The following is a 27,721-nucleotide window of genomic DNA, read 5'->3' as shown; positions in this document are numbered from 1 at the left end:
TATACACAATAGGGCCAAAAACACAGTAGAACAAGCAAACACTGACCCGAGCTTTGGTATACAAATATATAATTATTTATTTTAAAACACACTTATGAAAATATACTGGCACTAATATATCAAGCACGTTCAAACAGTCACTATAAGTATATACACCTCCCTAGTTAATTATTCGACAAGTCTAGGTTAAGTCTAGGTTAAGACACCACTTATTTAGCAAAACAGAGGTGAGCGCGTAACCGTAGATGGCACTACTAATAATTCGTTTAAAAAGGGAGAGAAAAGGCAGAGTAGGAAAATAACACAGTACCAACACTTTTAAGAAACCACAGCAAGTCAAGAAAGGCAGGGTCTACTGTAGAGCAAAAAGTTCATAGGCCAGGCCCACTCTTTGAGAGAACAAGGTGGAATGTGCCCAAGATCACACAGTGGAAAAGCACTCAAAGTCTTTTCAGAAAAGTCAAAAAGAGGTTGGATCAGTTCAGAAAGGCAAAGTTAGCAGGTCTGAGGTCACCCCAGTTGGAAGGTCAAGGATTTACGGGACACCTTGAACAATCCGTTGCAAGGGAGACCAGGTGGGATGCAGTACCTGAAATGGTGAGAAAGCGCCAGCGGTGGCAGTTGTTCCTGGCAGCAGGTGCGAGTCGTAGCTTCGACCAGGGGAAGAGATGATCTCGACGAGGAAGAAAGCTGGAGGTCGTTGCACTGCCAGGGAAGAAACCAGCCGCGGAGTTCCCGATTTAAAAGGCACGACCCTTTTATTCACGGTAGTGGTGAAGCGTGGCTATCCGGCCGCCAGGGTGCCTGGCACGGGCGATTCGACCACGAGACGTCCAGGAAGGCGAAAAAGGCGAACTGGTTGGTCCCACCAGCTCAAAGGGAAGAAGACTCTCCTGGAAGAAGATCTCCTCTGTCGTCGGGGAAGTGGTGAGTTCGTACCGCAGGGCTCCACCGGTGGTGTCGTCGTCGTAGATGGCTCAGCTTCACCCCTCTTCGGATTCTTGAGGTCCTGTGGCGACTTCTGAAGTTCCAGTCCCCAAAGCCCTGCTTTTATGCAGAAAAACCCCCATTCAACAGCCTAGCTGTCACTCAAACATGCTAAGTGGTGTGCCGGGCGGCTCACCACTGGGCCAATCACACAAGAGTGCGACTTGAGTTGCCAAGGCAACTCAGTCCGGGGTGCCCAATCCCCCTCCCGCACATCCTGTAGACCCCAGACAGAGTTGCACCATTTGGAGGGCTTCTGTGGAGAAGCCCGCCAAAAAGTGGCAGAAAGGGCTCGACTTGGTTTAGAGTTTCAGAGGTGAACACAAACGCCATTTTAAAACCGAGTCCTGGCAAAAAGACCCAACCGGGGAATAGATATTAAATAAATAACCCAGCGGTATCTTTAACATTGCACCGAAAAGTGGTGCGTTTAAAATCAATGGGAAAATCCCATAGGAAATATTACGGTGGAATATTTCGCGTGGTATCCACTGCCACCAGCCAGAAACTCGACAAGGGGGGACTGGACAGTGCCCCTTTGGAAAACAGACCCAGGGGCAATCGAATTACCCCTACCAGTACTTCCACAATATGATGGTTTGTACTGGTTCTGTTCACAATTTGAGACTAGTAAAGCCCATGGTGACTTTATATGCCCTGGGAGACAGTAGTCAGTCCCAGGGTATGGAGTCTGTGTTTGGGGGTCACGATGATACCCCTGTGTTACTTTCCTGAGGGTGCTGTGTAACACACATACCAAAAACACATGAAGCCCTATGGAGTAAAAGACCCCATAGCCCATAAAACACATTTACAGTCAAAGGACATTCTCAAATCATGCCTAAGAGTGGGAGAAACAGTCTCACTCTTAGCAGGAGAAAAAATAAACCCCAAAAATCCAGCAAAGCTGCTGGGGGACTCACTAGGTTTGGGAAATTAGCCTTAACGGAGAATTCTCCCTAACTCCACATGACAGATTTCAGTGGATTCCTCATGAATCAGTCCTGGGTGTGCTCATGGTTTTCCATTCCTGTTTGGAGAAATTGTTGTTTTTGGGAGTGTTGCCTTGCTGCCTCTCAGCAGTATGTGCCTTTCCTATTCTTGCACTTCTATCATTTGAATGCCTTTTACATATTTAATATATGCAGACATTGCTCTACTCTATTAGGTAAACATTAGTTTGGATCAAACTCATGTGGCGAATGAAGGCAAAACTGCTTAGTGGTTTGTGAAAGAAATACATACTAAATATTTCAGTTATTGGACATTCCATTTCAATCTGAGCTTATATTGTACAAACAAAATGAGTTTGCGATTTGGAAGCCACTCCCCGGAAACCCATGGAACCAAAAGGCCCACACAAAAGTGATTCCTCAAATATTGTTTGGAGCTCAACTCGGGATCACAAAGTGTGAGTAGGAAGGTGTCAAAGACTGTAAAAACATATACATATATATATATTTAAAAAAAAAATTTAAATTATTTATGGATTGGAAATAATTGAGGAGTGTTTGCAGAGTGTAGCAGACTGTGGTGGCGTGAGGAAGTCTGTCCTGAACCTGCAGTATCTCTTCTATTCCGAGCTTAGAGGCTGCTTTAAAATACATTCTAGACGCTGAGGATCCACGGATTGTTTACAGCGAGGACGCTGCGTGGCGACATGGATCCTTCTCCAAATAGCCTGGCTCCGCGCACTCAGGTGTAGTAAGCTGCCAGGCGTTCACAGCAAACATGGCGCCCTTTGTGAAGATGGAGGGACGTCCTCGCTGAACTCCAATGAGCAATGGAATACCCCGACCGTTATGGAGAAGAGTATCGTTGAAATAAATAACATTGTGTTGGTTCACTCCGGCAAACAGAGTATTACGACCCTGGAGGTTTCAACAAACGACGCGTGCAGAAAACTGGACCAGGTACGTGTAAATCGGCCTTGCCGATCCCCGGCCCCCTGCACCTTCTCCCGTGCCCCGTACATGCTCGTGCTTGCGATGGTGTGACCTGTGGGCTTCCTGCGGTCTCTTCCGTGTTTTGTTGGTTCGCTGCAGCTGTTTTGGAGCGGGGAGGGTTTGAACTTCAATAATTTGGGTGTGCAAGGGGAGAGAGAGGAGCCCTGTTGTGTGGTGCGGGAATTCTGTGCTGATGAAAACAAAGATGTTTTCTGTCTGCCAAGCGAAGAAGCATATTTTAAATTACCAAAAGCTTCATCAATAAAAGCTCAAGATCACAAAATAAATCAGCCCCAGATGGGTAGCATGGATTCACCTGCGTCGGCGGACACAATAAGTGATCCGGGAGAATCCCGGCAAGCACAACAAATAGTGCAACTCACCAAAAATCAGGCAGAGTGCCTTGAAACAGAAAGGGGGATTCCAGAAAACCTGCAACAGACACGTTCTAGGCTGAGGCAACAGCTAGAGAGTGTATATCAAATAGAAATAAAATCACGATCTACACAAAAGCTAAATAAGGCACCTGCAAAAGAATGCCTGATTATAAAAGAGAATATCCCCAGCTCTAGTAAGCTACAAAAACAACTGCACGGAGTGGAAACAAGAGAGAGAGCAAAATCCCTGACCGAAACAAAATCTATAAAATGCATTTTAAGCCAAAAGAGCTGCTCTCGCAGCTCATTGGTCATACAAAGATACACCCAGGAAGTACAATAACATCACAGGATGGTACACAAAGGGCTCAAGAAGTCTCTGACCACAAACTGTTGATGGCCTCTGGTCAGTGTGATTTGATGGCTGTTTTGTACAATTCTGGTTCGGCAAAAAACACGACCGACGTAACTAGTGCCCCTGAAAACAACATAAAAAAGATCAACTCCAAGAAACTGCAGAGCAGGAGACATCAATGAATGGAAAATGCCTTACAAATGAAATACAAAGTGAAAAAGGTGCGGAATCTGTGCAGCAATCTGCAACTTTGACATCAACGGAAATACCATCTATGGACAATATAGTCCCAGAAGCATTAGAAAGCAACCCAAAAACCTGCCATGAGCAAAGACCAAGAAACCAGAGCATCAAGATGAATCCGCTAACAGGTCCTATAGATTGGAAACCAAGTGTGAAACACAACAAAGACCTGCTTGCCTTATTCAACAGTGAGAACACAAACGATGCAAATGGACAAGACCCAGGAAGCAGAAAGAGAATGACTGGACCTCCAAACAAAAAAATTAAAAATCAATCGGAAAGTCAAAATAAGAAAACAAAAAATCTGCCGAATCAAAAAACATCATCAATTGACGGCTCCCGTAATTTTATCCGAAATTTAAATCCATTTGAAAACCCACTAGATGGTAAAGGACAAAAGGAACACATGGACAAGAGGCTCGTCTTAGACAAGTAAAAACACAACTGGAAAGAGAATGTCATCATGCAAACAACACTAATATAAGAGAGTCTGAGTCAAGTGAAATACATGATAGCACTCAAGCTGCATTACTGCTCCTATCCACTTATGAAAACAACAGCGTAATAGTTAGAAACTGAAGACAATAACGAAGATCTGCATAAAGAGATGAAAAAACAAGAGTAACGAAAAGTATTGACCGATTCCATCAGTCCCTTTGTAACGCTACCAGAAAAAAGAGAACATCGTGAAGAAAAAAATAAAATAGAAAATAAACAACGCAAATTACTCAATACAATGATAGAGCAATCAAACCAGCATCGAGCAAAATAAAGAAAACATCTCGACAAGACTCAAAGGCTACAAAGAGAATTGAGCCACAAAGAGCCAAGACACCGAATGTGTCCGCGAGAGGCAAAGGAGGAAGCAAAAACCATCCATAAACTCCTATTAGAATGGTTGCTAAAAGCAAATGACGGCTACTGTATAACGTACCGCAAATCTGTGTCGTTGAACCGAAAGACATTAATATCGTGGCATTTCAAATAAAATCAGAAACAGATCTAATTTGTATCCATCTAGCATCCAAGTCAGTTACTGATCTGCTGTGCTCAGCTGCGGATTTCTTGGGTTTGATCTCAAAACATGTGAAAGCCAGATGAATGAACAAGAGAAAAAACACTTACAAGATTGCTGTTCACCCCAAAAGGAAAATACAAAAGCTGACCTAGACATGAAACCCATAAGATTTTTACCCACAATACTGAGAGGCCCAACAGCCATCCGCATGACCTTTAAAGGACGAGCAGAAAACAAAATGGACACACAAACAAAAGAAGCGCCCATAGTGAGAAAAATGTATCCAAAAAGATCTTCGGGCTAGCTAGCGGAAACTTTTGCGCTGATTGACAACAACTAGATCGAATGCCCAAGTTTGGCAACCAACTTCAGTATCTCCTCCTGGAACTCACAAGGATTCAACCATTTATTTAAAAACATCAATGAGGAGTTTTTAGAATCAGACATTATCTGTATACAAGAATGTTGGCTGCAAGAAACTCCGAACTTGGATGGCTTTACATCCTTACTAAATAAAGCATATTATAGCCAAAAAGGAAGACCGTCAGTGGGCCTCTCGACTATTATAATAAACTGTTCCAATGGCAAAGTATTATAAAAACAATAATTCAAGAAGAGTGTTTGGGACAAACGGAAAGGAAGAGCTGCATTATATTCAACCTATTTTGGAACACAAAAGCAAAGGATGGTGAACCTTTCTTAACTGTTATCAAGCATCTCAATGAATTAAGAGCAGAATATCTAACCTCATCCTTCATTCTTTGTGGTGATTTGAACATTGACTGCCTTAAAAAGCGGAAGCCAGATGAATATAAATCTTGTTTATGCCAAAAACGAATCTTGTTCATGGAAATGGATGAATGAGATGAAAATCTGCGATCTTAATTTAGCGAATGGTAATGTGTCTGGCGACCTTCAGGGGGCCCCCACATGGGCCTCCTACAATGCTTCAGCAACATTAGATTACTTTTTTTTCGATGGTGAAACTTATCAAAAAATGATCTCGCAAAATATTTTGCAAACTACAAAAAAATGATCATAGTATTATAATTCTTATTTGTCAAGAACTAAACAAAATAGTATCAAAGACAAAAATAAAAAACCGTGGAAATAAATAACATCGAACCCGACTGAGATTGCCAATAAAAGTGGTACCACTTCTTACCAAAGCCATAAAAAATTGGCATGAGGCAACAGACTCAAACATTGAATATGAATCATGCTTTCCCATCATGGGGTCTGGCATTCACATGCTCATGAATATTCCCCGTCGTCAGGCTGGGAATCCTTGGTAAAGAAAAAAATCAGTTTCAGTTTCACTTTTAAACTGTCTTTCACCTATCAACCAATCACTGGTCTCTTGGTCATACTGCCCTCAGCCAATGACTGACCTCTACCTAAGCCCCTCCTCTGGCAGCCATCTTCAGATTTTTACCACACGTTCAAGTGTTGGGGAGTCCATGTGCTATAGCTCTCGGGCTTTTACTGCGTTTTGCGATTTTTCTAAGAGTTCTATTCTATTGTTCCGGTCAATCGAGTCTCAAGCTCCATCGATCCATCTTCCGATTAACGGGGACCCGTTTTCGGATTCTTCAGCGCCCCACAAGGGTGAATTTTTGTCGTGTTTCTTCTTGGAGGATTCCAGAAGCTTCTTCAAGGCCTACCCCGCGTGGACATGGAAGAGGAGAAGGAAGACTCAACGCCTCTGTTCAAGGTTTGTCCAGGTTGTTGCCTGCGGAACATCTACTTGGACGATGGGCATTCTGTGTGCCTCTGTCTGCATTCCGACTATCGCACGTGGAGGATGACTGTGCGTTTTGCCAGGAGATGGTTCCCCGCACCATGAAGGATCGACGCAGGCGTCTCACGGAGTGGCTGCAGGTCAAGGTCCCTGATACGGGTGAGTCCCAGCAGCATGCCTCCCCCAGCCACAAGAAGAAATCTGAGTCTTCTAAGACCTTTGAGGGTGCCTCGGCAACGAGGGCCCAACAGAAGGCCAAGCACCGCAAGTCCGGGGGCACCAGGAGCACCGTTGCAACAGGCTCCCCGGCGGCCAGGGCGGGCTCGGTGGCCCCGGCAACTTCGACCACGAGCCAACGCTCCGGTTCGGCGAAGAAGAGGAAGTCGGACCACCCGGGTAAGCTTCTGGAGAAGCCCCGGATGGGCCAGTCAGAGAAGGCCAAAGGGGAGCAGGGCACTGACCCTCCCCCCAAGGTGAAGGCCCCTAGCTCGACCAAGGTCGTGCAGGCCCTGTTTCAACCGGCAAAGCCGTCCATTGAAGGCGTGGTGGCGTCCCTAGCGAAGGCCGCAAACACGGGTTAGCAGGGTACGGTCCCCAAGACAAGATTTTCTCTGCCTGCCAGGAGGGAATCGTTCCAGCCCATGGAGAAGATGCCGGAGAAGGTGATGCCCATCTCCCCGTAACCATCTCCCCTGGTCGAACAGAAGGGCTGGGGGCACGGTAGTCCTGCAGGGCATGGACATCTCCTCTGAGGAGGAGCTTTCTACTCTCCAAACCATTTTGGAGAAGAAATTCATAGAGGCCAAGGCCTACGTGAGGGACTCCGACGAGGGAGGCGACGAGACCGACGAGGAGGAGCAGGCCGTGGAGGAGTTGGAGAACCCTACACCGCTGCCACCATCGCTCCTGCCTCCGCAGCAACCACCTCAACCCCCAGCAGACATTTCGGTGGACATTCTCCAGGCACCCCACACATTGTGTTTGGAGATTCGGACGAGGGTGCCCCTTCCGCCGACAGAGGATCCCGCGGTGCCGGAAGATCCTGCGGCGCCGGAGCCATCAGGTGCGCCCCCTACCAAGAAGGGGAGAGTGCACCCTCCACCGCCTTTTCACCCATCGCCCCCCTCCCCTCCACCGAGGGAGGTTACCGACCAAGACACTGCAACGACTGGCACAGATGACGACGGAGGGTTAGGAGATAGGCTCGTTCCATGCCATGATCTCTGGGGCCCTTGACCTGTTTCAGCTGACCCCCAAGGAAAAGGAGGGGTTCCTGTACCTACGCCACAAGGCAAAGAGGAAGACCGTGCTGTCGATCCCTCTGTTGGACGATATTTGGGACGAGGGGCTGCCCCTTATGAAGAACCTGTCGTCAGCCCCGGCCAAGAGGCACCGGTACGAAAAGAAGTACAGGGTGTCGGACTCTGTACCCAAGTGTTTAAGGTCCCAGCCTTCCCCGGATTCAGTAGTCTCGGCGGCGGAAAGGAAGAAATACTTTGGCCCGGCGGCATCAACGACCTCCTCTCCCCCGGACAGCGAGGGGAAGAAGTTGGACGCCATGGGACGACAAGTCATCACATCGGCAGCCAACGCCCTCGCCATTGTGGCACGCTACGACAAGGTGGTCTGGTTTAAGATCGCTCCCCTCCTGGACTTCCTTCCTGAGGACAAGAGAGCAGAAGCTTTGGAGATCCTGCAGGAGGGCGAGGTGGCATCACCAGGAGGTACAGTTGAGGGTATTGGACATGCCTTTCGATGGGGATAATTTGTTCGAAAAGACCGTGGACGAGTCCCTCCAGGCCGTCAAGGAGGATACAGAGACAGCTCGTTCCTTGGGCACCCTGCAACAGCGACGGCTGTCCTTTCGGATCTCCAGAGGACAGTCCCAAGGTTCCTTCAAGGGCTTCGGCGGAAGCTCATCCTATTACCGTCAACCGTCCCGCTCTTCGGGCCGGGAGGCCTACAGGGGCCGGAGCAAGTCCAGTGGAGGTCGCTGCCAAGGTCCCCAAGGCAGCGGCGAAGCAAGATTGAACCGGCCGTGACGTCGGGCCTCCACCCGCGCACCCCAGTGGGAGGCCGGCTGGCGAACTTCGTCAGCATGTGGAAGTCCATCTCCACCGACCGTTGGGTGCTGGACACAGTGGCCCATGGACACACTCTGGAATTCCAACTAAAGTGTCCTCGCAATACCACCTGTGGCCAGGCAGGAAAACCATGTCTCAACTTTTGCTGGAGGTGCGGGCCATGCTGAAGAAGGGCGCGATAGATCAGTTCAAGGCCCTTCGCTTCGGATTGAAGTCGGCGCCAAGGGTTTTCACCAAGTGCCTGGGGCCATTGGTGGCGCAGCTGCGTCTACGAGGGATCCACGTTTACCCCTACCTGGACGACTGGCTCATCCGAGTGAAATCGAGGGAGATTGCTGTCGCACGCACATCGGAAACTGTCTAGCTGTTGTCGGAGCAGGGGTTCTCAGTGAACTATGCGAAGTCTTGCTTGTTGCCATCGCAAGACACACTTTTTCTGGGGTCTCGGCTCGACACGGTGTCATGTCTGGTGTCCCCATCAGAGGAGAGGATAGTGGCCATCCTTGGCAAGGTGCAATGGCTATTGACCCTGAAGATTGCAAGGGTGAGGTCCATCAAGTCCCTTCTCGGCATGTCATGCATATACCTCGTTCGACTGTGCAGGCTTTGGATGCGGCCGCTGCAAGAGTTCCTCGACGCCCGTTGGATCCAGGTATTGGGAAGCTTCGAGGACAAGATCTCTCTCGACAAGAATTTCCGTCGAGCGATAAGGTGGTGGGGTGTCCACGTGCATCTGTCGGCAGGCTCCGACTTCCAGACCCAACCTCATCAGGAGATGGTTATGACAGACGCCTCCCTGGAGGGAAGGGGGGCGCACATCGGAAGTCTCCACGCAAGAGGCCTGTGGCTACCGGAGGAGACGTCGTTGCATATCAATGTAGTGGAGCTACGGACAGTGTTTTGGGCCCCCAAGTATTTCCTTCCGTCCCACAAGGGCAAGGTTATACGGGTCGCCACGATCAACGCCACCACGATGTTCTACATCCGGAAGAAGGGGGGGCACCCGATCCCCAGCACTCCCCAGAGAGGCGCAGGACCTATGGCACTGGGGCCATTGCCCAGGGGATGTTCCTCGTTTCATCTGGCAGGAGTGAAGAACATCATCGCCGATTTCCCTCAGCAGGGAGCTGCGCTCGTGCCACGAGTGGGAGCTTCGGCAGGACCAAGTGGCAATCCCCATATCGATCTGTTTGCAACAGCGACGAACACCAAGTGCTGGAGGTTCGCCAGTAGGTTTCCCCAGCCGGGGAGCATGGGGAATGCATTCTCATTCTCCTGGGATGGCCTTCTTCTGAATGCGTTCTTCCCCCCGCCCCCCTGTTGCTTCTGCGACTCATCAATCGACTCAGACGGTCCCGGTGCAGGATGATCTTCGTCGCACCGGCATGGCCGAGGCAGATATGGTACCGGGACCTTCTGGACTTGTCAGTGTCCCCTCCAGTCAAGTTTCTGGTAGTCGAAGATTTTCTCGCCAGAGAAGGAGACGCGATCCTGCATCACGACCCCGGGTCGCTGAACTTGCAGGTCTGGGTCCTGCAGCGCTCGAGTTTGGAGGATACGAGATCCCGGCGGACTGCAAGGAGGTACTTGCCAAGGCCTGGGCTTCGTCTACAGTGAAATGCTACAGACTTAAGTGGAAGAGGTTCGCCGTCTGGTACCGTGCACAGAAGATAGACCCTCTACGGATTATGGCTCCTCCGGTGTTGCCGTATTTGCTGTTGCTGGCCAAAGCAGGACTGGCGCATGCTTCCATCAAGGTTCATCTGGCGGCCATCTCCCGCTACGACAGAACTTCAGGACGGTCGTCGCTGTGGTCACTCCGCCAAGTCAAGGAGTTCATCAAAGGACTTTTCCATTCGTTCCTGCTGGTGAAGGCTCCGGACCCGGCGTGGGAGCTCATTGTGGTACTGACTAGGCTCATGGGTCCACCGTTCGAGCCTGTACTTTCGGCGCCACTGAAATTCTTATCGTGGAAGACAGCGTTTCTTGTGGCCATCACCTCCGCACGACGAGTAGGAGAGATCCAGGCCCTCTCTTGTAAACCACTGTATTTAACATTTCCACTGATGAGGGTAGTGCTACGGACACATCCCTCCTTCATGCCCAAGGTGCCCTCGGACTTTAATCTCAACGAGCCCTTGATGTTACCTGTTTTCTTCCCGTCGCCTTTATCGCAGACTGAGAGGACTTTGCACTTCCTGGATGTGGCTAGAGCGCTGGAGTTCTACATGGACCGCACAAAGAGTTTTCGGAAGGCGTTACAGCTGTTTGTGAACTTTGGCCCTGTGAACCATGGGAGGGCTGTCTTCAAGGCTTCCATTTCAAGGTGGCTCTCTGGCTGCATCACCCATTGTCACTGGCAACCGACCATTGCCTGGCCATCCGAGATCCCACTCGACCAGAGCGATCTCTGCAACTACAGCGTTCCTGTCTGGTGTGTCCCTGCTGGACATCTACAGGGCTGCGACGTGGAGGTCGGCGCACACCTTCACCAAGTTTTACTGCGTCGACAGGGATTCCAGGGGAGTCCAGAGCCGGCCAAGCAGTGCTGTGTAACCTGTTCGCTTGAAGGTGAGCCTGGTGAGGAGGTAAGAGATGCTTAATGTTGAGCCTTGACACCTCCTGTGGTTGTGCTTGTGTGTACTGCTATGTATTCTTTATTCATGAGCATGTGAATCCATGCCAGACCCCATGTGGGAGAAGGAACAAGTTACTTACATGTAACTGTTGTTCTCCAGCATGGGTCTGGCATGGATTCGCATGCAAACCCTCCCGCCAACCCCTCTGTGGCTCTTCTCTTGGTCCTACTGCCACTTTACATGCTACCACATCTGAAGATGGATGCCAGACGAGGGGCTTATGTAGAGGGCAGTCATTGGCTGGGGGCAGTATGACTCAGAGACCAGTGATTGGTTGTTAGGAGAAAGACAGTTCAGAAGTGAAACTGATTTTTTCTTTAACAAGGATTCCCAGCCTGACGACGGGGAATAATCATGAGCATGTGAATCCATGCCAGACCCATGCTGGAGAACAACAGTTACAGGTAAGTAACTTGTTCCTTGACTGCATTCAGAGACACAAATGTGAAAAACCTGAAAACAAAAACAAAACAAAGTCACAAATTCGATCAAGAAATACTGAACAAAAAACAACTGGCAAAAGATCTTAGGTGCTTATACAAACAAAAGAACCCGTGTAGTATAGAAAAAAGAAAAACTTTTAAAAGAATCTACTGGAATTCGATAAAGTCCCACAGAGCACAGTTATATCAAAAAGATGCAGAACAAATGATGATGGCAATCAACAATAAAAATGACAATTTATTTTGGTCATTAGTAAATCAAAACTTAAGACTGCAAGGAGCAGAACAAATCAATCCAATACATGAATCACAATGGATATGCTATTTCCAGGAACACGGAAGTCAGTCGAATAACAATGTCATCAAGAATAACGAAGGCCCTACAAAGAAACCATCGGACATAGCATTCAATAGAAACGAAATCCTGACATTAATCAATAAAGTGAGCACATCCCACGCACCGGGCCCTGACGGCCTGACAAATTCAATCATAAAACAATCGCCGAAATTATGGGCGGACATGTGCCATGAGCTATTCGCAAGAATCATCAAAACAGGACCGATTCCAAAATCCTGGAAAAAAGCTATAACAATCCCAATTTTCAAAAAGGGTGATTGAACAAAGCCAGATAACTACCGCCAAATATCATGATTGGAAAAATATTTGCAGGAATTTTACTAAAGAGACTAAAGGAATGAATAACCACATTGGAGAATTTTGACTGCAGGCAATCAGGTTTTGTAGAACGAGTGGATAGCAGATTAAATCTGCTTATACTCGACCTCTTCAAGATGAAAATCATACAAGATAATCAAAAATTGTTCTTAGAATGCATCAATATGGTTGCTGCTTTTGATAAAGTAGATCGACAGCTGTTGTGGGAAAAAATTAAACATAAAGATTGCCCGCAAGACCTTGTGGCTGCTATTAAAGCTCTTCACACAGGGCAACTTAAGCCAGGATATAACAATAAATACGTACCTAAAACAAGGGTGCCCCTAGCGTCTGTTATTTACAACTTCTTTATTCTGGACATAAAAGACAGGCTAGAGCCACCAAGATCATGCACACCTAGACTAGGGGGAGTGGCCATAGGCCATCTGCTATATGCAGATTATCTAATTCTATTAGACATGACTGCCCTCGGCCTGCAAAGAAAGCTAGATGCTCTTGAGAAATGAAGGGGCCCCTGAGGGACCCTCGTTTGTGGAAGCAAAGCACAATCACCACACACAAACTGATACGCCAGACACGAGGTTGTATTCCCAAAATCTAGGGTTTATTGCAAAGCAAATAGTCTCAGTTGGCCAACTGGTCCCACGCCCCGCGACGTGTGTCTACCAGACCTCGGGGGACGCAAGAGAGCGAAATTTGTACAACAGTTACATATATACAAAACAAACCTCTAGTAATCAGTAGTGTCACAATTTATACCGCCCCTATTGCATTTCCTTTGAACTGGGCACGATGATTGACAATGGTGACGACTTTGACACCTTCAAACATTCATTGTGTAACAGTTTGCAATTTTGTAAGCCCACAGACATTACGTCTGTGTTTTAATGAACACAATACTTCTGTTTCTACAAGCAAGCTGTGCGTAGGGAGAGACACATTCCAGGCCTTGCTATCTCCTCATTTCTATTCGTGTACCGGGGGGTCACCTTGCTCTCCAGGGCTCTACCGGGCTCAGGGAAGGGGGGCCGCAAAGAAGAGCATAATTCAAGTCATTTAATGTTCGCTCGAGTTTCTACTGTGCTTACCCAGACTAGCTGGCAGCTGCTGTTCTGATTAAAATGACTCACTGCTCATCCTTCAAGGATATACGCGGGAGGGACCGGGCATTTCTGTCTGCTTTACTGCGTTATGTTTCAACATGCCACTCGCGGCCTTGCATTGTGCACCAGTGAAGCAGAATAATATTTCAGCAAAGCAGTTTTACATGAGGCAAAAAGGCAACGTTAGAGATGACAGAAAGAAAACAAAATGCCGATTTCAGTCACCTTTAAAATGGCCTCACTATGGTTGAGCTTTTTATACACCTTCTTGTTACTAAACACATGAGGCGGTTGGTCTACGGCCAACAAAGTATATTGCCTTCCGATCGAGAATTTCTGGACTGACAAGAAAACAAAAATAAACATTGAGAAATTGGAAATCATTATCAAAAAAACAAAAGCTAAAATCAAAAAACCATTCAAATGGTGCTTAGGCGGCAATCCCATCCCAAAAACGAAAAGCACAAAATACTTAGGAACTATAATTAGTGCGTATTGGGTTGACAAACCATGGATCATGCACCTACAACTCAAAATCGACCAACTAACGGCGCATGCCTTAATATTAAAATGGAAATTCTGCAAATTTTCCATGCAACCCATATTAGATTTCTACAACCTAAAGGTAATTCCAACAATAACTTATGCAGGCGATACTGCATTGAGAATTCGTTGGGCAACCTGGGATAAGCTCGAGGCAAGGTTCTGGAGGAAAATACTCAGAATACCAAATTCAGTGCCAATGATTGTGATCCGACACAAACTGGGTTTACACTCGATGCACGTAAATATAGTTTGGAAAGCACGATCTACGTATGGGAAAGTTGAATCACCAGATTGCCCGCCACAATACAAAGTATTTAAAACCGTAAACGTCCATTAACTGATTGGAAGAAAAAGCGCAGTGAGATTCTACAAAACTTAAGTGTAACGATAGTCACATTGCACAATAATCCAATGTGAGTAAAAAGATTACTCCCGGCTGTTGACTGGTCTAAAACAGAAAGCGCAGGATCTGCCTCGAAAATTCACACACTTTCAACGAAAATAGCAGTCAGGCCGAAAATCATGCCAAGGTATTTGTATAAGTGTGCGAACACCAAACACATGGATTTGATTCTACGATTCAGACTAAATATCATAAGGATCAAACCAATTCTAATGAAATATGGTCTAACTAGCGACAACTTATGTCGAATGTGCAATCAGGAAGAAGACTACTTGAAGCATCTAATCCTGTATTGCAAAGAGTTAAAAATGGAAAGAGTAAAACTACTACACGATGTGTTAACACCAACCTGTCAATTGGAACCAAACTTATGGTGGTCAGCTGTCTATGATGACCCAAATCAGTATTTTTTAAGACTCAGTGATAAAAAGACTTGGAAAAGGAGCAGACAGACCCTAATAATGAACTACAACAAAGTTGAGTGTGGAACTATGTATGAATGGTCAACATACTTAGCCAAACCTAATATTATCTTGAATAAGGAGGTTTGATGAAAATGTATTTTGGAGATTGCTGACATTAATTATAAGTGATGGCTCTAAATAAATGGGTTTGGCCATGCATGTATTGTGGATGGGAAATTTTAAAGCAAATGTTTGTATTCATTTACCCTAAATGCTTAATAAAATAAATTTAAAAAAAAATGAGGAAGCAATTTGGAGAAGTGGACTTGGATGTCGCTGCAAATACTGCACTAAGTGCAAACAATTGGAATTTGAACTGCAAGTGCATTCCCTACACAAGAAGTGGAAATGCAAAACGTTAAAGCTTAGAGTGCAGAACAGAAAAAAAAGATTAAACGTATTAAAATGTAAAATTAAAATGTATTACATTCAGAAACCGAGAGTAGTGGGGGGACGTATATAATGTAATAAAATGAAAAATTATGACAAAGCACAAAAAAGGGATATACCAATTCAATAAAAGGAAATCAATAAATATGTTGTTTAAAGTCGATAACCTAGAATAAAAGCAAGCAAATAAGCCAGCCCACCTGCCAAACGGAAAGCTCAATCAATCTGTTCAGCACATTAATTGAAAGAAGTATAAGGTCTCGGCCATCCATTTCAGAGTCCATACGCAACTGGAGAGCATGTATGTTTAAATGTGTTTCCCTTTCTAATTTGAGTTTTTTTTGTCTTACCCCCTCTGTTTCTAAGACCGTTGCTTCCATGCAAGGTGTGGAGTTTTATGGAAAAACTGGAGATCCGTGCCTTACAAGCATTTAAGCAGTCCGATCTAGGATTTCAGAATGAAGAGTCATCATCCCTGTTGGGATTCGAAAACTTCCTAGTACAGGCTTACCCCATGTCAGCAGCAATCACTTAAACTGTGAGCTATCCCATGGGATTGTATTATCCTGTATGCTCGCTTATCCCACTCTGCTCTTGAGAGTTAGACTCACATGACTGCTGCCAGGAAGCAAAGGGACAGATTATGTTCCTAGATTGGGGTGAGAGTGGAGGTGGTGGAGTCCCTCTCTCTTTTAAGAATAGGTTCTTGAAATTCTCCTTTCACTTGCCAGCTGTCCATGCATAACAGTTTTGAAACAATGAATATACCTTTCCGGTTTTAGACCGTCCTGAAGGGAATACATTCCGTAGAACAGGTTTCTTGAATGGCATTTGTTTTTGGTAGCCGGGTTCCCTCACTTTTGTACATTGTGTGTAACTTGGGGTGTCACTCTAAGTCACCAAGTGTAATCCTGATGTGGACGTCTTCCCCACTGTGCCTTAGTGAGGCTCAGCTTCACCTCACTGATGAGGCTAAAAAGGCCCGGAAGACGTATCTGGGATTGCTGATGTTCCGAGGAGAATTGCATAGCATTTTTTTGCTGGACTGCCTTTGTGGGTGCGACCAGACTGATATTAAAATGTGTATTTAGACTCCACAAAAGGTGCAGTGAGCCAAGACATGTTTGTAGACCATCCTGAGTGCAATATGTTACATGGAACAGGTCATTTGAAACATATTTGTTCTCGGCAGAGAGTCTCTCACACTTTTGTAAATTATTTTGTATACTTTAGCTGGGACATACTTTAGTGGAACGTGTTGCCCTCTCTCTGACGATTAAAGTGTTATGGCTTCTCCTGAATGAACTTGATAGTATGGGTTCATTGACATTGCTTTTGGGTCTTCTTTGGGTATTCTAACTATGTCTATAGTGTATCAAACAAATTGGAAATCTGCCTCAATCTGGAGTTTTCAAGTGGAAGTAGTAGTTTTGGTAAATAAGTTCCAAGGTTTTTGTATAGCAACTGGGATGTTGATTTGTGCACGGTAAAAAAACGAAATCTGATGAATTGATGGTATGATGGTATGAAAGTAAATTATTCAATTGTATTGTTTCAATGCAAGGTTCGAAATTAAGATTTGATCATCAGGCTCTCAGACCAGCTCCTGGGTGTCAGTCATCACCCAGTAAGCTGGAGCTACCGGTGGAGAACCATGAGAGTAAATACTGAACTGCAAATTCGACTTTCACATGCGATGCACAGTTTAACTTTTCTCCCATTATGTTTGATCCATTATATTCAAATTTGAGATGTGGCCTAATTCCTGTTAATTTTCATTCTAAAACGCTCTAAAGTTGACACACATGCATATCTATAAGGCACCAGTTTGCCTGGTAGGTTTTAGGGAGAATTCTCATTTCTGTGCTAATTCCCTTCAACCTTAGAGACCACCAGCTCGTTTGCTGGACTTTAGGACTTATCATTTTAACCCTGGAGTGAGTGAGCCCTTTTTTTCACTCTCATGTGTTTTGACCGGATATTGATTGTGTTTCCTTTGTTTTTGGAGTCTGACAAACTCCATAGGCATCTACTTTTTGTATGGTGACACATAGCACCTTCAGTGCAGTGTCACAGAGAAATCCTTTAGATTTCTCATAAGGTTTAAATACCTTTTTGTCGTGTGAACTACTGTTCCCAAGAACAGTAAAGTTAAATTGACTTTACTTACCTTTTCTCTTTGTAGGTCCAGCACACACCGTCTTATGTGGAGTGCTGGGGGGGTTACTTAGTAGTCCCTTTTCCTACCTACTCAAGTAAAAAAAAAATGTTACCCTCACTACTTTAAATGGCTGATAGCAGTGGTTCATTTTCCTACCATTGTGCTTTTCTACTGCCGGCTGAATCCTCAGCTGCAGTATATAGCACCCATGGATGACCATTTTGTCAAAATGGCCCCAGTCTTTTTTTCCGCTATTTTCTGTTTGAGGTCTTTCTTGGGTTTTACTCTGTACGCCAAGCCAGGTTTGAGCCCTTTGTTCATTTTGCCTTTGGCAGGCTTCAGTACTGAAACCCGCCTCAGTCTCCAGTGTGTCTAGAAGGGCAGGAAGCGAAAGAGGTTCCCGAAACTCCCCTGTCCTTTGTCTTTAGGAATGCCTGAATGCACCCAGCCCTGATTGGATGGCTGGCTGTCCTTTGAGGACAGCCACCCTGCTGTTTGAGTGACAGCTAGGCTGTGCATGAATGGGAGAAACCTGCTTAAAAGGCCAGGGTTTTGGGACTGAAGACAGAGTCGACCACTGGGAAGAACACTTGACAAAGAAACCCTGAACAAAGCTTGCTGCATCCTCCTGGACCTTTGAATTGCCCGGTGAAGCCCTGCTGCTGTGCTGAAACTCCTTTTTCTAATCAACAAGAGAAGCTCCGGAACGGACGATTTCTTCCCTTGGGTTAGTGGGACCAACTAACCCGAGACGAACTCCACTGGGCCATCTTCCCCAACTGGCTGTGCTTCTTTGCTGCTGCAGGAACCGAGTGCCAGGTGTCGAGAAATCTGTCGTCGTGTGCAACATCTTTGATCCAGCCAGAGGTTCCAGGAGTCCCCCCAGGACCTTCTAGAAGGAGGACTACAAGAGCCTGTGTCCCCTCACCACAGTGCAGGACTCAAGGAGTGAAAGAAGCCCAACCGGTACCCAAGATCCGTGGTGGTGCTTTGTACCGAGCGCTGAAACCGCGAAGTGCTGCTGATACGAAAAGAGCCCATAGCTGCCGCTGACCTCCGATTTGCTCTGCGGGTGTCCTCCAGATGTCCTCACTCTTATCCCCACAACTGAGGCCCAGGAACCCAGGATCTGCATCACTGCAAACAGACGGAAACCAGCTGGACCATTCTTCTTCTAACCAAAGGTACTGTTCTGACTTGGGGTACTTATCTCATTGTCTGTAGCTCTGCTCTTCTCAGTTGAGACTTGCAGTAGCTGCTTTGCTAGAGTTTATTTCAGCTCTACCCTCCACAAGTGTAACAGCTTGTGACCCTACTGTGATTTTTCTTCAACAAACTCTCTAACTTTGTGCAAGACTTTGTGATCTAAGAAGTTCCTCAGCTCCTTAGACTGTGCTCCAATTGACTTTGGCTGTCCTGGCTCCCTGCAGATTTGTCTAGTCCATTTGACTTCGATACTTACTGTGCCTCATAGGTGATAACTTGGTTTTTAACTATTATTGCTTGGAAAGGTTTTTATCTAGACTTAATTGGAAGATTTAAAGTGCGCACATGCTCTGAGAACCTGTTAACCTTTTTCCTTCATTTAACCTTTCCCTTCTGTAAACCTCAGAATCTACAAAGTGTTCTACTGATATATAAATGCCCTTACTGTCCAAGTTAGTGAAGTCAACTCAGGGTGTAGGAAGTGTGTAAGAAGCATATATTTTAAAGTATATTTGATTGTTACATATATTGCCCTTTTTTGAAGAATGCTTATTTTAAAACTACTGTTCACTAAATAAATGTATAACAAACACCGTGAGTATAAGTGTTACTTGGCTACTTGTATTGGAGGATTTCATTGCTACAGTTCACATTTACCCCTCCTCAGATACGCCTGGCTGCTCAGTCACACTACCAACTTGTGTAGAAAAGGCCTATACCAAAAGGTGGGTTACCTAATACCAAGAGGACAAGTGTTGTGTAGTCTCCCACATGGTTACTACATCAATTCCTGCCTAACGATAGCCAAAAGCAACTCCTGGTAATGGTCAGTTTTAAGTTAACTGGGCTCTGTTAGGGAGAATTCTCTTATAAGACTAATTTCCCAAACCTAGTGAGTCCACCAGCAGCTTTGCTGGATTATTGGGGTTTGTTGTTTTCTCCTGCTAAGAGTGAGACTCTTTTACTTCCACTCTTAGGCATGATTTGAGATATGTCTCTGACTATTTGTGTGATTTTGGGCTATGGGTTTTTTTACTCCATAGGGTATCATCTGTTTTTTGTGTATGTGTTACACAGCACCCGCAGTGCAGTAACACAGGGGTTTCATAGTTATCCCCAAACATAGACTCCATACCCTGGGACTGACTACTGTCTCCCAGGGCATGTAAAGTCACCATTGACTTTACTAGTCTTAAATTGTAAACAGAACCAGTACAAACCATCATATTGTGGAAGTACTGGAAGGGGTTAATTATATTGCCCCTGGGTCTGTTTTCAAGGCGGCACTGTCCAGTCCCCCCTTGTCGAGTTTCTGGCTGGTGGCAGTGGTTACCACGCGAAATATTCCACCGGAATATTTCCTATGGGATTTTCCCATTGATTTTGAACGCACCACTTTCTGGTGCAATGTTAAAGATACCGGCGGTTTATTTATTTAATATTAAATTCACGGTTGGGTCTTTTTGCCAGAACTCTTTTCTAAAATGGCGTTTTTGTCCGTCTCTGTAACTCTGACCAAGGTCGAGCCCTTTGTTCCACTTTTTGGCGGGCTTCTCCACAGAAGCCCTCCAAATGGTGCCACTCTTTCTGGGTTCCACAGGATGTGTGGGGAGGGGAATTGCCACCCTGGACTGCGTTGCCTTAGCAACTCAATTCGCACTCTATTCTGATTGGCCCAGCGGTGAGCCGCCCGGCTCACCACTTAGCATGTTTGAGTGACAGCTAGGCTGTTGAATGGGGGGGGTTTCTGCATAAAAGCAGGGCTTTTGGGACTGGAAGAGGGCACAAGCTGAGTCATCTGCAACGATGACACCACCGGTGAAGCCCTGCTGCAACAAACTCACCACTTTCCCAACGACAAGAGAAGATCTTTTGCTGGACGAGTCTTCTTCCTCTGAGCTGGTGGGACCAACCAGTTCGCCCCTTTCGCATTCCAAAGACGTCTCTTGGTCGAATAGCCCGTGCCAAGCACCCCGGCGGCCGGTTTTCCAATCTTCACCACTTTGACCGCGAATAAAAGGAACACACCTTTTACAGATGAACTCCGCGGCTGGTTTCATCCCTGTGCAGTGCAACGACTCCAGGTTTCCTCCTCAACGAGATCCTCTCTTCCCCTGGTCGAAACAACGAACTGCAACCACTGCCAGGAACAACTGCCACCGCTGGATCTTCCTCTCTCTTTAAGGTACTGTGTCCTGCCTGGCCTCCCTTTCTTCGGTTTGCCCAAGGTGACCCTTAAATCCTTGGCTTTCCAACTGGGTTGGCCCCAGACCTTCTAGCTTTACCTTCTTGAATCACCCCAACCTCTTCTGAACATTCTGCAAAGATTCTGATACTAACTCCAAAAGATAACCATGAGTGGCGAGTGAAAATGAATGTTTAATGGACTCTGATCTAAATGAAGGTATTGAATAGGGCTCAATATCATCAAGTAGTAAGGAGAAATCAAAAACATTGGCAGTAGACACAGGTGGAGATATTGACAAAAATATATAAAACTTTCTAATTGGGGCTCCCACAGACGTCCCTTGATGCAGAATTTATTGTCCTCCACTCTTAAATTGCAAGCACTGGATTTCTTGTTTACCTCGCTGGTTGGCCATAGCGACAACATTTATAAAGAAGTGGTCCAACATACTTGAATATTGAATAGGATTACCAAACAATTTGGGATTAAACTGGTGATTCTGTGGCCTGCTTTGTTCCAGATTACAAAATGTGAGAAACCTGAAGGTGTCTCCCTGACTATTCCCCGGGGTCTGTCATCTAGGTGGCCAGGACACGGCCATCGCTATTGGATCCAGTTTCTCGGGGTGGACCAGTGAGGGAGGGATCACCTGGATGGGGGGTACTTGGGGAGTGGAAGTGGAACACAGATGGTTGAGACGCAGTATCCCCCTTCTTATGACACCTTTTCCCAACCTATCACGTGGGATAGGTTGAGAACAATTTTGCTTATTACGAAGGACGACAGACTACCACTCGAGCCATTTACGTGACATATCCCAGGGTCAGGCAAAGTCAGGCAATTGACCAGAACCGCACACCTCCAACTGTCCTTTCCCTTCCCCACAGGCATAAAAGGTGGAGCACAAGAGTGCAATACGAACAAGGCAGACAGCACAACGTGAGAGCTAACTCAGCATGTCAGTTCAAGAGGAGGAGAACGACGGCCCATACCGAGAGGGTGACAAGAAGAGAAGCGACCAAGGGCCGTGAAACCTCAAGAAAAAAAAACAGGAATGAAAGACCAACAGGGAGCAGAGGTTTCCAGATTAGGCATATCCTTTATATGCACAGTTGCAGATAAGCTTGCCCGCATGTCACTTACCTTTTGCACAAAAATGATGATGGGATTCACAGAGAGCCTGTGAAGAGACCACGATTGAGGAAGATGATAGAAGATGAGAGTGAATAAACCAAGGAAAATGTTCCCTAGGTTGGTTCAGAGCTTCTTCAACCCTCTCCTGGAAGAAAGAGCATTTTTCCCTGAGAATAGTTGTTGTAGGGCATAGAGGCTGCATGAAATGCCTGTCTATCACTATGAAGATTGCCCAGCCGCCATTTACGCTCGGCTTGTCTACATTTTAGCTGCAAGGCTTTGAGACCTTCTGAGAAACCAGGGTTTGATCATCAGAGCCGCACGCCGTGTGCAAGCTTCCCAGCCCCTCAGGACTTTTCCTGTGGGCTAGGCAAGATCAAGGAATTTAACAGCCTTGCACAAAAGAGACCAAAGCCTCCACTGAGAGGACCCCATGGGGACCTCCATAGATGCAAGTGGATCCCCACCAGAGTGCCTGTGGCAATAATCACCCATAGCACGAACATCATATCGTACAGCACCCCGTCCTGAAGAAAGCTGTGTATAAGACGAGGCATAGCAAGCCCACCTAAACGGCTGAAACACCCTGGTGTAGACGCATTTTCCAAACTAGTGTATCATCACTGTCCCCCACTTAAGTAATTACTGTTACATACTGTGTTGTTTTTTCTCACAATGTTCAATTGTTTGCCTGCATATTACTGTCTATTGAGGTATTGACAGTCAAGGACATATACTCTGTGTCCCACACACACACAAACTGTTTGCTGCCAAAAATGTATGTTCTTGTGTGTTGTTAATTTTTGCTTGCATGACCGGATAAACACTGATTGATGTCATGTCTCGAATACTAAATTCATCTTGATTCATGCAACTTTATATAAAACCAAGACATTTTTCTATGATTGAGCATGAGAGATTGATTTTTCCATATATGTGCATAGGGTGACAAGGGATAGGAGAGTGCTTGAGCAGAATGCTCTCTGGACCTATTCAACTGTAGATTTTGTTCCATAAGTAGCCCTCCTGGGCAGAATAGGTTCCGAAACCAGGAGCCCATTTGTTAAGTCTAGTATCCTCCGGAGGAAATTCATTTTTGGGGCATTCAAACGCCCCATCCACGAGCTCCGTCTTGGCCATTTCCCCCTGTTCAGCAAGGGGCGGTAGTTGGCCCCACTCGGGTCACCCAGAGACCTGGTGGTATTGATTCCCAGGTATTATTTATTTATATAGTGCCTACAGCCCGCAGGCATCGGGGCGCTTACACAAACAAGGGGAACAAACATAAAAAACAAGACAAGAAAGGGCAGTGCTAAAATACCCTTGCAGAGAGTGGGTGCATCTTAAGCGACTTGATCACTTAACTAAAGAGATGTGTTTTCAATGCTTTCCTGGAGAGACACAAACTGGAAGTCTCTCTGATGGCCATTGACAGAGAATTTCAGAAGGGTGGGGCTCGTGCCCGGAATTATCTTCCTAATCCTCTTGTTCTTTTGTATCTAATGCACTCCTCCTGAATCTCCATCCCCAACGGCTTCAATATCTCTGCCTCTCTTTGGCGAATGGGAATAGAACAGACTTCTGGCGGTTCACCTTAAATCTAGAGAAGGACCTATATTCATCAATCGGTGCTATAGCTGCTGGAACTGAACTTAGTGTGTTCCTTAGGTGCAGGAGGACATTGTCTGCATAAAGCCCCAACTTTTAAACTCCTTGCCTCCCACCACAATACCTTCCACCTGTGGCGCCCCTCTGTCGCTCTCCGAGGGGCTCCATGGACAGGGCATATAGTAGGGGGGACAGTGGGCACCACTGCCTTGTGCTGCACTTCAGTTCAAAGGCACTTGACAGCTTACCGTTGACCTCCACCCTCGCTTTGGGGGAAGAGCATAGTGCCTGAATGTCTTTCAGAATCCCACTGCCAAATCCATATTTCCTCAGAACTCCATATCCAGGGCTAACAGTGTGGGGTTACCCTTCTGACTCTCAACCTGATCTATCAGTTTCAGTGTCTTCCAGAGTGTGTCCGCCCCCTGATGAATCCAACCTGGTCCGAGTGGATCAGGTGCGGCATTACACACTCCATTCTGGCTGCTAGTACCTTGGTGAAGACCTTTGTGTCCACGTTTGAGGGATATGGCCTGGTACGATTTACAGTTCCTTGGATCCCTCCCCTCCTTCGGGATAACTGATATTAAGGCCCATTTAAAGGAGGGGCGTTCCCTCTCTGTGGTCAATATATTATTGAAGAGTTTAACCATGTGCGGCGCCAGCTCGGTGGCAAAGGTCTTAAAGAAACCCACTGTATACCCATCGTTGCCTGGGGTCTTGCCTACCTTCATCCCATGGATCGCCTTCAGCACCTCCTTCCAGGTAATGGGATCCTCTAGCTCCTCTAGCTCCTCCACCTCCCCTCTCTTCAGAAATGGCAGTGGGACTCCCTTCAGGTAGTGCTCAAGTTGCATGTCCTCCACCTCAGTCTCCTCATAAAGATCCTCGTAGAACCAAGCAAACTCCTGCAGTATTCCTGTTGTGCTAGAGTGGTGCACACCCTGCCTGTCCTCAATCACCCCCACCCATCGGTCCAGCCTCTAAGACAGGATGAAAGCAATGCATCTGCCTTATCCCACATCTCATAGTAGCGCTGCCGCAAGGACTGCAACCCAGACACCACTTTACCTACCGCCAATTCCTTCAACTCATGTCTCTTCCCCCTCGCATTTTAAGCCTTTCCTGGGCCGCGTCTGAATCCCCTGGCCCGTCTGCCTCCAAGTCCCAGATCTCCCCCCTCAACCTCGCCGCCAACAGGGTCCTGGCCCTTTTCTTCTTTGCACCCTCTCCAATCAGGAGCCCCCTCCATATTGTCTTTGCAGCCTCCCCGGCTATGTTGAGATCCGCTTCCCCCGTGTCATTAAATAGGAAAACGTCATCCACTGCCTTTCTAACCTCCTCCACATAGACACGATCATTAAGCAACATGTCGTTGCCTCTTCCTTAGGAATCCCTCGTCTGTAGGCCCACCATGGAGATGCCCGTAAGGACCATGTTGTGATCTGTCCAACTAATGGGGGTTAGATCGCAACTGGATATTCTGCCCAAGTGTTGCCTCTGTATGCAACAATAGTCAATCCTTGTCAGAGTACCATGTACGGGGAAGAAAAAAGTATAGCCCCTGGTCCCGGGATGGAATTCCCTCTAGACGCCCACCATTCCCTCGCCTGCTTAATGGTCACGCAAGCCACTACCCGACTATGGGCCCCTCCCCCACAGCTGACCGACACACCCACTTGTGTCCATCCCCGGGTCTGTCCACATGTTGAAATCCCCACCTATGAGCAAGAGACCGCTGCTTTGCCGAAACACGTCCCCCAACACCTCCTGAAAAAATTGAAGTTGTCGTTGTGCTGCCATTCTGCTGCCTCACATCAACATTCCATGCCAGCAGACACGCATAACAAGTACATCACAACACATCTCCGTCCTTTCCAATAATAACACAACACGAGAAGTGCATCACAACACATCCCCCCCTCCTTTCCAATAACAAAACAAACGCGGGTAACACAAACACAGGAAGCTCACACGAAACATGCATACCATGCACCTTTTTATTGAGAGATGCAACTCAAATATTTCTGGGATGCTATCCCTACACTGGCTTCAGGTCGGATTGGCCCCTCTGCCTTTTCGGCCCGTGGCCGGGCCAAAATCGTCCCTGAGGAGTGGGGGACGGTTCCTGGCCATGCCCGGGCCGGTTTGGAAGAAAATAAATTAAAAAAATATTTTCTTTTTCAAAAAGCCTTTAATCCTTCTTAGGTCAATAAAGAAGTACCAACACAGGCTGGGTGATATTGTATGCATATTTGTTCTATAAAATAGTGTAGCTGCTATACAATAACATATTATCATTTGGCCTTAGGCTTCTGCTTGGATTCACAGTAATTTAGTGTTCTTAGGAAGAATGCTATTTGATGCCACTTCCTGTTTTGGCAAGGGGTGAAAGGTTGTGTTTCATTGCTTCCCGGGATGTCACTTTGGGGTGGGGTCAAATGACATCACTTCCGGTGATGTCATGGGAGGTCAAGGGTCGTGAGGCGAGGGGTGGCCCACTTTTTATTGGGTGACCGGGCGTATTTCTTGTCCCAGTCCGACCCTGCCCTATATTGACTTCAGACTTAATGCAATGTGAAGGTGCTACCTTCCTCTATTGGGACAGAATGCCTACACTGGCTTCAGACTTAAATTCACTTTTAAGGCGCTAACTTCCACTATTGAAGGCGCTACCCTCCTCTATTGAAGGCGCTACCCTCCTCTATTGGGATGCTATCCCTACAACTATTGGGACGCTATACCTACACTTCAGAATTAACTTCAATTTGAAGGCGTACCTTCCTCTATTTGGGTCGCTATCCCTACACTAACTTCAAGCTTCAATAAAATGGAGGGGCGCTATTCCTACTTATCTGTGACGGGAAGGTGCTACCATCCACTCTTTGGAATTTACCCCCTACTTCTTGCACACTTCAACAATGGTGACTCAATTTCAAAATAGAACACTTTGCATCTCAAGATCCTATTACAGTAAAATGCGCAACATTGTGATGCACTAAAATGCTGTAAAAATCCATGCCACCTTCTTGCAGCTTACTTTTTCTTTATGCGCATACCATTAACATTCTACAAGTCCATGTTGCTTTATGCATCCTAAAAGTCTGCAAGTCCTCAGCATTGTTAACACTAGCTCATCCATTCACACACTACACTACCCGTGTTACTAATTTCATCTAGAGTCCGTTGGTACCTGCAAAATTCTAAAAACACATTAGAAACTTCCTTGCAACATACCATGACCATCAGTTACACAATAGCATTGCATTCATCCATTACATATTCCTCATCTTGCCCTCTTGGACCGATTTCTCATCCCCACTCGCATCACCATGTTAGGCAGAATCCTGTGCAGTTCCCTTAGGGAGCACTACAGAAGATTAAGACTACAGGTATGAGCAATAAATCCCCTTTGGTATCAGTCTGTACCACAAAGATTTAGTTGGTAGCTGTGGCTAAGCAGTCAGACTTATCTCAAGAGGGAGATGAGCAGTATTCAGGGTTTACACAATAGGGCTACAATACTATGGTACAAGGAAACACTGACCAAAGCTTTGTATTAAAAAAGAATATATATATTTATTTTACACACTTCTAGTTCAACACATTAATCACAGTTATTAATGAAAGTTAACATCAGTCAAGAAAAGTATACACAACTCCCTGGTTAAATTATAGACAAGTTTGAGCAAGAGTGAAAACTGAACAAAATGGCCCAGTGAAAACCAAACACAAATGGCACTCTATCAATTTCTCACAAGGGAGGGAAAGGACAAGTTATACAGGAATATACTCTTAGGCACCCTAGCAACACTTCCCACTAAGATTGTGAACAAGTTTAGTCAAAGCAGTACTTTAGCATGTATAATACTTAGGTTGAAAACCGAGCAAAATGGCACTTCACAAGTTTAAAAGTGGGAAGGAAAAGGTGGTTATAAGAGTTAGGTCCACCAACACATTACTAGGTGAGAAGTAATCTAGAGAAGGCAGTTGTAACAGATTAAGCCAG

The 27,721-nt window shown here is 46.2% G+C and overlaps 1 protein-coding gene across 7 annotated transcripts in view; it reads left to right on the top strand.

Moving 5' to 3' along the window:
* ITPR1 (inositol 1,4,5-trisphosphate receptor type 1) overlaps positions 1–27,721 on the top strand; it is a 3,145,915-nt gene that overhangs the window by 2,283,728 nt on the left and 834,466 nt on the right. The gene's annotated exons all lie outside the window — the stretch shown is intronic.

Source organism: Ambystoma mexicanum, chromosome 2p (genome assembly GCF_040938575.1).
Source record: "Ambystoma mexicanum isolate Mex_15411 chromosome 2p, UKY_AmexF1_1, whole genome shotgun sequence".
NCBI lineage: Eukaryota > Metazoa > Chordata > Amphibia > Caudata > Ambystomatidae > Ambystoma > Ambystoma mexicanum.
This window is presented reverse-complemented; position numbering and strand designations above follow the sequence as displayed.